Genomic DNA, 11,781 nt, shown 5'->3' with positions numbered 1-11,781 from the left:
CGTTACTTACTCTCTTCATATTTCACTTCCCGTGTCCAGTACATGGGCATCATATTGTTGCTTCCCTGGGCTGATAGGAAAATTCACTTATTCAGGACAGAGGGAATGGGCTCGTCCTATGTGCTGGCTCTTCGCACAGACAGCAGACGGCCCCTGGCTTGATGGGCTGGCTAAAGGAATGGGCGCCTTCAGGGTCAACCACGGAGCCCACACAGGATTGAGGAGGACTGCTGTGCCAGTTATGAGAAGTACAGGCGTCTGTACAGGCCCATTTCTCAGGCTTCGTTCAAAGAACATGCTCATGTGAAGCACCGATGAGTAGAGTGTTAGTTTGAAGGTCTAAAGTTGGGGCAGACCCCCAGCGTGAGCTTTCTGGAGGCCCGGAAACAAGATGCAGTTGGGTTAAGTGGTCATTGATAACAGCAGTGTTTCATGGGGGAAGGATTTTCCAACTAGAGTCCTAAGGTTGGAATTTCTCTCTTTTTTAAACTCTTCTATAATGACGTATCTGTTATATATAGGTACATGCTAGAAGTTAATAAGTGGTTAGATCATGTATGTGGATATTTTCACAAATAGTTTTTTCTTTTGTTCTTTCTTTACCTTTCACCCTCCCTCCCTTCCTCCATATGAAAAGTATCAAGACTAGATCTTATACTTTGAAAAGCCTAATCAGTTCATCAACAAAGGACCTGTCATAACTAAGGCTCCCTCCATCTACTATAGAAATGGCAGTCATGGGGCACCTGGGTGGCTCAGATGGTTAGGTGTCTGCCTTCAGTTCAGGTCATGATCTCAGGGTCCTGGGATAGAGCCCCATGTTGAGCTCTCGGCTTAGTGGGGAGAAAAGAAAGAAAGAAAAAGAAAGAAAGAAAGAAAGAAAGAAAGAAAGAAAGAAAGAAAGAGAGAGAGAGAGAGAGAGAGAGAGAGAAAGAAAGAAAGAAAGAAAGAAAGAAAGAAAGAAAGAAAGAAAGAAAGAAAGAAAGGAAGGAAGGAAGGAAGGAAGGAAGGAAGGAAGGAAGGAAGGAAGGAAGGAAGGAAGGAAGGAAGAAAAGAAATGGTGGTCATGGTCCTATTAGAAATGAACCAATGTCTCTGTCAACCAACAGAAAATGTTACTGCAGTGTTGCCATATTTGTGGTAACAATATTTATGTACTTGCTATCTTATCTCCCCGCATAAAAAACCACATTATTCCCTTTAAATATAGATGTCCAAGGTTAACTTGAGACCACAGAAAAGATCTTCCAAGACAACATTTCTTCTAAGTACTATAAAAAAGTAGCAGAGAATGACGCTTTTTGTGTACTGGAGTTTTAACTGCCATATGGTGCAAACTAGACTGTATTTCTAACATATATCAAGGAACAAATCAATCAGTCAACAAACAGTTATTAAATATACGAGTATGTGCTTTGCTCAGCAAGACTCCATGTTGGATCCTGAGGCAGTTACCCTCCAAATTTAAGTAGACAAATAATAAGACAGAATTTTTCCCTTGGGAATCCATGACTTTGGGGAGATCACAAGAAGTTAATTAGCAATTCAAAGTCATGTGCATGTGACATTGCTCCTTTCGAACATGACAAACAGGGGAGCCCTGGGAGGGCTTTGTGAACACAGGTAGGGTTTAGGTGACTCATTTTCCGTAACTCGTGTAATGACAAATCAGGGACAAATGTCTTCCTAGCAGTTTCAGCTGCCATGTGGTACAAGACAGACTGTATTTCTCATATTTATCAGCTAACAAATTCATCCATCAACAAGCATTCCTTGATTATCTGCTTTGTGCAAGAACCAATGCTGGATCTTTTACATTTGTTTTTTAATTTTGGAACTTAATGATCTTCAAAACATATGTGTTGAGTATTTGAGGACAGACTTTCAACCTCTGTACTGTTCTGGGAGAAGTTGAGCCTCGCTCCCTAGAGCCAGCCTCCCCCTCTCTTCCCAGAGGCTCAGAGGCTATGTATTTGGCATCCCCCAAAGTATAGATCATTTGAAAGCCCAAAGTGTAAGAATGATGGCATCCCGCTGAGCCTTTCTGTACTCATGGGAACTTGGCATCTGAGTAAAAGGGAAGTTGAGGTTAGGAGGCTGATGAATCTTGAGGGACTATTTCCTTAAACTTTAAAGAAGCAAAGTTCCCAGCGTCAGATGGTGGAGTGGCTTTTGTTTAGAAGGAGCTCATGCAGAATAACCTGGTAACTCCCAAAGCGAAAATACGGACTTGCTCCTTGTTCATTTCCAGGTCTGCTGGACCTGAGCCGGAATGAAGGGGTTGGATCCTCAGGAGGGACAGATGATGGGACGTGCTGTGGAGTGGCCATGTTTGGTGAGGCTGGGCGTGGCTGACACAAAGTGCACACAGTGAGGAAGGAAGATGTTTGGAAATATTTTTCTGCTTAAAGCCCTGAGATTGCAAGGGTTTTCTTAGCCCTGTGGAATTCCTCTAACTGCCTGGGGATTTCTAGGTTTCTAAGAAGCTTGAGTGGTTGTTAACCTAATACACAGTTGAAGGGAGCCAAGACCATCTTTCCACCCAGCTGTGTGGTAGGGCCCTCTTCTTAAAAGGCTCTTTAAAATCAGGCATGTAAGGGAATCCTTCTTTCTTGAACTAGGGCCTCTGAAACTGGGTCAATGGTTCTCAACCTCATCTTCCAGCTTGCTCTGCTGAAGCACAGTGTAAGCAAATAAATATCAATGAATTGCTTAATGATTTTCATAAGGCCCCATATTTTCAAGGCAAGGGGCTCTCCTGAAATGTTTGATCTACTCCATATGAATCTGTTTTCCAAATGGCCAGCACATGTCGAGGCCTGCTGTCCTCCGGGTTACAGGAAGATGCCTTTGATGGGTTAACCGCAGAGCAAGTGAGCTCTTTTCAAGTCCTTTTCAAAAGTTCCTTTGTCCTGCTGTGGATCTTGCCACTTGCTTCAGATCAGCAGGAGACTGCTCCCGGCAAAGGGTTCTAATACATTCTCACTCTGATCTGGGTTGGGTCCCTGGGTAATGCCATCTCTAATCCGGAGTCCCAAAGGTTGAGGTTTAAGCACCAGGCAGTTAGCAAACAATTACCAAGCTCTGGGGGGGTGGGGGGGGCACTCACTTTTCCAGCACTGTCCACCCAACTTAGGCCTGAACGAATTTCCTTAAAGCCAAATGAAATCATTGTCATTCTCAACCGTCTCGGGGGGAAGACTGGTCTTGCTCTTAACGAAGCTTTTGGTCAGCTGCGTGATGCTGCCTTCAGTGGGGTATCACTACATTCGAAGGCCTTCCACGTTCTATGGTCTTGTCCATTCTCTCCCCAGGCTAGGCAGAAATGTTCAGATGATACCTTTCTTGACACTTTGCACACACATAGTAAAAGGGTGACTTGGCTTGGTTTATTGCTACAGATTTTTATACATATTCAGGTCACAGTGTGATGAGTGGACATACATGGATATTATGTAGTTGGGAGGCCATATTAGAGAATCGAAGACGGGGCAGAAAAAGGGAGTTGTGGTCACTGCCCGCATGTGGCTACAGTGCACTGGGGACACAGGGATCGTTGAGGGCCAAGATACTATATCTTGTTATGTTCTATAAAAACTAAACCTGTGGTGAGCAAAGCTGAACTTTTATAAAAAAAGATTTATTTATTTTATTAGAGAGAGACAGAGAGAGCAAGCAGGGGGACGGTCGGAGGGAGAGGGAGAGAGAATCTCAAGCAGGGTCCCCGCTGACCTTGGAGCCCGATGTGGGGCTCCATCTCAGAACCCTGAGATCATGACCCGAGTCGAAATCAAGAGTCGGATGCCTAACCAACTGAGCCACCCAGGCGACCCCAAAGCTGAACTTTTAATCCAAGAATGTCATAACTATTTATAAAAACATAACAAAATGTACAATAGAGTATGATTAAAGAAAATAGAAATATCTTTTCTTTTTGCTGTTTTGAATATTTTTTATCGCTAATAATACCGTTATTAGGTACCTCTTAACCCTAGATTTCCTATATGCTTTCAAGATAAACTTTGTTTTTTCTTCCCAGCTGTGATTCTGGGTATTCGAAAGCAACAACTGCTGACTTCTCCATACACGCTGCAAACTGCTGGTAGCTTTGGCTCAGTCCAGTAAACAGTTATCAAGTGGTGACTTTGCCGCACCAGGTAGTATCTTGGCCTTTAAAAGCAGATAATGTTTCTTTTGCATGTTCCCTCTCTCTCTCTCTCCTGATGTTAACTGAAATCCAGTGATGACCACAGCTCTTTTTCAGGCTGCTGACACTTGGTTCTCTTAAATGGTTACTTCCCCCTCACGCAAGAGAGCCTTGCTAATTTCAGACAAGCCTTCAAATTGCATTTTTCTGTTCTGATTAACTGAATCACCGTCCACACAGCCACCTAGTCCAGAAAGCTAGAAGAGGTCCTCTAGACAAACCGCGTCCCTCTTCCAGCCAGTCACCAGCTTCTGCCGGTCTTCTGTCTTGTTTAATGCAGAGGTCCGCCCTCCTGCCCGGCTCTGCCGAGGACTCTTCAACCTCCCACGTCTGTAGCTTTTACCTGGATTTGCTTCCAAATGATCTGCTAATGGTTCTCTCTGCCTGGGTCCTCTTTCCTTTCCTCATCCATTCTCGGCCTTTCTTGTGCAGAGCTCAGATTGTTTTTGCCAGAATTAAAACACAATAACTAGTAAGTCATGGAGTTATGATTCAAACCCATTGGCAAAGACTTTTTTTTCCAAAGTATGATTAGGTGTTGAATTTTGCTGAGTGTTTTCCATTTTCTATTGTAATAAGTCAATGAAATGAGTTATATGATTGATTTTTTAATGTTAAACAATCCTTACATGCCATATAAAATGTATTTTATATGCTATTTATGCAGCTCATTTTGGATTTCTTGCTTATATTTATTTAGTAGTTTTGGGTCTCTGCTTATATGTGAGATTGAGTCCTATTCTGCCCTTGTCTGGCTTTGACATCAGAATTATAATGGCTTTATAAAACATGTTGGGGGGATGCCTGGGTAGTGCAGTTGGTTGGGCACCTGACTCTTGGTTTCAGCTCAGGTCATGATCTTGGTGTGGTGGGATAGAGCCCCGAGTGGGGTTCTGCACTCAGTGCAGAGTCTGCGTGAGATTCTCTCTCCCTTTCCCTCTGCCCCTTCTGCTCGTGCTCTCTCTCTCTCTCCCTCTCTAAAATAAATAAATCTTTAAAAACAATATGTTGGGGAGTTTTCCCTCCTTTCCTATCCCTTAGAATGGTCCTTTGTTAGGGGTTGTTATTTCTTTCTTGAATTTCCGAGAAAAATTATTTGCAACATCTTTTGGAACTAGTACTGCCTGTGGTATATTTTTGACTATTGAGTTAATTTTTCCCCCCTTACTGGTTATAGGTTTATTCAGTGTCAATTTCTTCTTGAGTTAATTTCCATAATTCATGCTTTCTAAAAATTGTACAGTGTATCTAAAGTTTCAAATATATTGGCCTGAAGTTGTCCATGTGATTATCTCATGATTTTTTAAATATTTACTCTTTCCATTTCAATGTCTCTTTTCATATCTGGTACTGTTTATTTCTGCCTCTTAAAAAAAATCAATCATGCCAGGAGTTTGTCTATTTAATTACTTTTTTGAAACAACCAGCTTTTCATTTGGTTGATCAGATGACCAACCGCTCACTCTTGACAACCACCACAAGAGTAATTCTTAGGGAACTCAAATCCACGTTTGAAGACCTATCTGCGGCTGGCCACCATGCATCCAGGCTCTGACCCCCTAGCTACTTCACCAGCTCATCTCTCCACACTGCGCCCCTCTGCTGTCCCCTCCAGCAACGTCAGATTCCTTCGGGGCCCCCAAATGTCAGCTCATTTCATGCTCTTTGCTTTTGCATAGACTTTTCTTTTTTCCTCCCCCCCACCCTCCTAAATTATTCTTTTGGTCGAAGTCTTTAAATTCCAACTCAAGCTTTCCCCCTGTGCACTGCTTTTGTGCCTGGTACACATTCCTATCTTTTTGCCTCCTCTTCTGGACCCTGAAATCCTTGAGGGTAGGGGCAATCTATTTTCCATCTTTATTACTGGCACTTTTAGCTTATTTCTCTCACACCATGTCACTCCTTTTTCAAACAAGAGGCGTAAAAAGGACAGACAAGATTACACTATGTCTTTTTTTCTCTACTTTAAGAGAGGTCAGCATCCAAACACTCCAACTAAGATGCTGACTAAATTAACTTCCCTCTTCCTGCTTTGCCAACATGTACTTAGCATTGGCTCACCTATTTGCTTACATCTTTAACCTTCCGATTTTCTAAGGCAATATTTTCCTCTTAACAAGTTCCAAACTTTTTATGTCTGGCCATTTCAATGTACTTCAAATACCAGACCAGATTTGAATCAGGCTATCTAAAGACTTCCCATCAAGAGTTTATTTCTAAAATTATGTGCTGTTTAATGAAAAGGGGGTGATAATATTTCATGAGCAACCCCGCTACCTTCTTATTTAGGCGACATAGTGCAAATAGGTAATTCAAAGAAAGCTCCATTCTAGGTCATAGCTTTTCTCATCTAGAAACTTCTGAGAACCCAGCTCTACCACTTCACACACCAGCCGGGACTTCAACCAGTGAAAGCATTATCAGTACAAGAGCGATAATGATACATGACCCACCAGATTCTCATGAGGGCTAAATCATGGAGTTGGTGGGGAAATGCCTTGCCCAGGGCCCAGAACATCGTGAGACGCACTGCACTTCTGTTTAACTTGCGTGAGGAGAAATCCCAACTAAACCCACTGTGCAGATGGTCATTTCTCATTGTCAACCTTATGACCTAGGCATCCAGTGTTAGTCTAATTAAAGGAAATCCCACTTTCTGGGAGGCTCCATTTGCTTTCCAAACTTTTGGGCCTGGAGCAATACCCTTCACTAGTGCATTTTATTTTCATTGTTTTAATCCAAGGACGATGAATCAGATACTGGGATCTGCAAGTCTTGCGTTCTACTTGGAGCATGCACGCACTGGCCAGTTTGGACAATCGGCCCCATGATGCTCTTTTGCTACCGGTTTTTGGGCACCCCAAGGTGTCACAACATTCTGTCCTGTTCCTTCTTTCTGCCTGCTCAGCACTAACTTGGCAATGCTTATTACCCCAAATCGGGCCATCGATGTTTCACCTCGCAAGACAAATCCAGTTCATGTGGTATCTTCATCCCTCTGCTAACTGTGTGTGTGTGTGGGGGGGAGGGGGGAGGCGAGTAACCAAGCCGAAAGGTTCAGCAGAAAGCATTTGCCAACATCCCTTTAAAGTAATGGTCTCTCCTCAAGTCCAGCCGCTCTGACACATCCTGCTGTTGGGAAGAAAACGTTTTCCACACTCTCTCTCTGCCTCCACCTGAACTGCTCGGGAACGCAAAGTCATTTGGTTTTGTCGTTACCCTCACAGCTCCTTGCACATTGCCCATTCATTCTGCTGTCTAAATCGGGGGTGAGGTGAAGTCTCCGGGGGGAAGCGTGGAGAGCCAGCAGCTGCCTTTGGCCTGGCCAACTGAACTCGGCCTGTGCCTTGGCCCCGCCCCAGGACCGCTAGAGCTTCTGCTCCCTTTATATTTCCCCAGCATTTGTGAGCAAAACGGAAAGACCGCCCTAGCCTGTCCTGATGGCCTCTCTGTGTTCTTTGGGCCTGGGTGGACTTGTTTGGGGCAGGAAGAGAGGGAGGGGACCTGGGCCTGGGCCAGGGTCTGCACACTTCCAGTCTGCCTGGAGTTGTCCAGAAAATGCTGACCTATATTCCAGCGACACAGACCAGTTCTGAGGAGGACGCAACTGCCCCCTTTCCTCTGCCAGGAGGGCAGCCAGACCTGCACATGCTGTTCTCCCTCGTCAGCCTTCAGGCACGACGGGGCACAAGGGGGCCACGGGGGTGGGGGCGTCAGCCCCCATGGCCTGTGCCTCAGGACCTCCCCACGCTGCCTGCCCTCCACGGGCACAGCAGTAACAGAAGGGCACAGAAAAGTCCATCCCCTGGGTTTGTTCAAAATTATTTCCTTCCAGCCTTTGTCTTTGGAATGCTTTGCTGCATTTCTTTAGAGTGGGCAGATGGTAGGATGCTGGAGGTGTAAAGCAGTGATGAAAACCGAGATGATTCAAACAGAAGGAATATGTATAACCCCTGCTGGACCATCCTGATAGGAATCAGGAGAAGTGGTGTTTTGTTTTTGTTTCTTTTCTAGGATCTTTGAAGTTCTCATGCTTTCCCACCCCTCCCCCCAACCCCCTTTTAGAAAGAAGGATGATATGTAAATGCGCCACTTTAAGGGCTTGGTGGGGGGAGGGGGGCACTGGTTTCGTGTGTGTGTTTTTTTTTTTTTACGTTCAGTTTATTTTGAGGATGAGCCCAACTGAAAGACTTCAGGGCAAGACCAGTCGCTTCGAGTAGATGGCCGGAAGCGAAAATGGGACTCCCAGAGAGAAGAGCCGACGCCGGGCAACCAGGGATGGTGCCATCCAGAGCACAGGAACTGTGCTTAAAAGAGATAATTTCAAGTTGAGCTGTGGTTTACCACAGTGTCCTCGTGATCAGTCGAGTGGTCAGATGTCAGGGGTGACTGAAAATAAGTTCATTTTCCCACAGTGGAAGAGAAGAGAAAAAAAAAAAAAAAGCACAGCCCTGCCCGTAGGAAACAAATATTGCACATTTCAGAGTTTGGCTGGAGTAGGCTTGAACATGGACCGCCATCCATGTGACTTTTGGGAAGAAAGCTGAAGAAACAACAGTTATTGCTCTTGATTAGCATAACATGTTGCCCATCCCCCCCTCCCTTCTTCCATAATGATCACAAATAGACATTCATGGCCTGATTTCTTTGCCCCAGTGTTCCCCCCCTTTGAAAGATCTCTCGGGAGTGAGGGTTGCGTGTCTATGGCATGATGTCGCTGGTGGGAAGAAGGGAAGGATGGCGGGTGAAGGGTCCGGTGATCGATCACGCAGTGCGGGCATGGGAGCTGAGCACTGACCCAGGGTCTCTAGACCTTCCAGCTTCGGCCTCGGGTGGCGCCGGGCTTGGCGGGCCGTGCCACCTGCCGAGCCCTGTCTTCATGCCGTGTGTGCCGGAGGGCTCTGGGACTCAAAGGGTTAAAGTGTCATCTGCAATGGGCAAAATGGCTCAACCCCAGATTCATCCTGTGTTGGCCTAGTTATGTGTCACTGTGTGTGCGTAATTTTTTTCCCCCTTTTCAAATACTATTCTCTTTCATGAGCTCATATCCTAAAATGTCTCCTTTCTAATTCAGCAAGAGGGATTCCATGGTTCGCCACCCGGAACAGGGTGCTTTCTTCCATCACCCAGGCCAGAAAAGCACTGAAAATCTCAAAGGTGGAAACACAGAGCATCAAAGCATGGATTGGAAGACCAGAGGCTTGATTTGGAAAGCACACACCAGGCAGCCCCAAATCCCACATCCCGATGCCTTTTCTTTCTCTCGTCCTTTTGTTCATAATGCATGCATTCTGACCTCATCTCCTCCATCCCACTGAGCCCGCACCACCTTGAGCGATTCAGTGGCTGTAAACTCCCCTGCCGACTTTGTTTTGGCTGGAATTGCAACCCGTATATGGGAGAATCAAGCTGAAACATCACAGGGCTAACGGCGCGCCTCTGTGCAGTGGTGGCTGGTCAGGAGAAAAAGGTGACATCATGGCTATTCCAGGACTTTGGGTCCGCAGCATAAGTGACTTCCCTGCTGCACAGCAGAGTCAGAACCTGGACCCGCGACAAAAACAACTCTCCCTTCCCATAAATATCTGCGCTGGGGCTCAAAAAATATTCTAAGTGCAACGGCTCAGAAATGGTCCCTTGCCTTGGAGACCCATCCGATTTTCCAAATCCAATCACAAACTTTTTAATAGCATGTCATGAACCTCTCAGCTCATTATTTCTCTTCAAAGCCCTCCGGTTGGCCAGCTTGGAGCCTGTGAACTGTTGTTTGATGATGTGTTGCACCATAAATAAACGCATAGGACATACTAAAAATCCATCCTTTACTACTTCTGGCTTTCCCACTAGGAATACTGCCATATAATCAGGGATGTGTGATTTGCAGCAATTGCTCTGAATTGTGGATGCTTTTTTTTTTTTTTTTTAACATGTCCAGTGTGTGATGTAGGTAATAGAACAGATTTATCACGGTTACATAAATCTCATTTTTTTTTCTCTTCCTGTTCTGTCCCGTCTCCTCCCACCCCTCACATGGTTAGGACGTTGGGAGCCAAGAGTAAGAATATAGACAAACCCTCTAAAAGAGCAATCACAGCTCTAACCATGCCTCCCAGTAGGAAATCAAGGCACTGGATAATTTACTATGCCTTTAATATCCGTTGTTCCCTCTGATGTTTTTAAGTTGTGAGCAGACAACCGTTTTACATGTGTAACTAGCCATGAAGGTTGGCATACAGAACGGAGGTTACTGTTGTAATCAAATAAAGCTCACACAAGCTAATCGGACATGTGTTGTGACTAACTTCTTTTCACTGTATGGTAATTAGGCAAACATGAGAAGCAGTCAACCCGAATAACCATCATTTGTACTGTTTTGCTGTGAATTGTGGGGAGATGAAGATGGTGTTCGGGGGCAGGGACAGGAGAACACCCGAATCCTGTTCTCAATCGGGCTCCTTCCCCACCCTCATGGTCGCAGAGGGTAACATATGCACAAAGCTATGCACAGGAACTTTTCATTAATACCCTACGGCTGTGGACACAAAGCCCATCACATGGCCCAAGAAGCATTACTAGAAAAATTGTAAAGTGAAGTATGTTAAGGCTTGGTATATAATAAGTGTATTAGGGAGTATTAGGGAAACAGAACCAATAGGAATATATATATATATATTCCTAAATATATATATGTATATACACACATATATAAAACATATACATTTATTATAGGAATTAATTACGTTTATGGGGAACCACATGGTTATAGAGAACCCCAGGAAGTTCCACAGTCTGCCATCCGTAAGCTGGAGAACCCAGAAAGCCAGTGGTATAATTCAGTTCAAGTCCAAAAGCCTGAAAATTCGGAAAGTGAGTATGGCGTCAAGCCCAGTCTGAGTCTGAAAGCCTGACAACTAGGGGTGCTGGCGTCTGAGGGCCGGAGACAGATGTCTCAGCTCAAGTAGAGGGAGCAAATTTGCCCTTCTCCCACTTTTTTGTTCTAATAGGCCTTCAACAGATTGGATGATGCTCCCCTGTATTAGTGAGGCTGATCTTTACTTAGTCCACAGATTCAAATGCTAATCTCTTCTTGAAACATCTTCCCAGACACACCCAGAAATCATGTTTTGCCAGCAATCTGGGCATCCCCAACCCAGTCAAGTTGACCCATTAAAATTCGCCATCACAGTAAGTACGTGTGGTAGATAGTGTCTTTGGCCCCCTCAATATGCCCATGTCCTAACCCCCACATTCTGAGAACATGCCATGTCCCATGACAGGGAGGAATTAAGTTTGCTAATCAGCTACCCTTAAAAGAAGAACCTTATCCTGATTACCTAGGTGGGCCCAATATGATCCCAGGGTCTTTTACATGTGGAAGAGGGAGGTGGAAGAGTGATTTTCCAGGTGACTGATGCCGTTGCTGGGTCTGTAGGAGGAAAGGTCCACTAGGCAAGGCATGCAGCAGCCTCCAGGAGCAGCAAAAGGCAAGGCAGTGGACTCACCAGAGCCTCAAGAAAGGAATCCAGTCCTACCAGCAGGTTAATGGTAGTCCCGTGGGACGCATTTTGAATTTC

At 45.0% G+C, this 11,781-nt stretch overlaps 1 long non-coding RNA gene across 1 annotated transcript; it reads left to right on the top strand.

Annotated features, from left to right (window-relative positions):
- The first annotated feature begins 2,171 nt into the window (after positions 1-2,171).
- Positions 2,172-10,487, top strand: LOC114210237 (uncharacterized). Its single transcript, XR_003609494.2, has 3 exons — positions 2,172-2,335; positions 4,040-4,157; positions 9,282-10,487. It is a non-coding gene; the product is annotated as an uncharacterized LOC114210237 (long non-coding RNA).
- The last annotated feature ends 1,294 nt before the right edge of the window (positions 10,488-11,781 follow it).

This window comes from Eumetopias jubatus, unplaced genomic scaffold (assembly GCF_037043125.1).
Source record: "Eumetopias jubatus isolate StellerSeaLion01/CBP00866 unplaced genomic scaffold, mEumJub1_p1.0 scaffold_17, whole genome shotgun sequence".
NCBI lineage: Eukaryota > Metazoa > Chordata > Mammalia > Carnivora > Otariidae > Eumetopias > Eumetopias jubatus.
The sequence above is the reverse complement of the archived record's forward strand: the minus strand, read 5'-3'. Positions and strand labels throughout refer to the sequence as shown.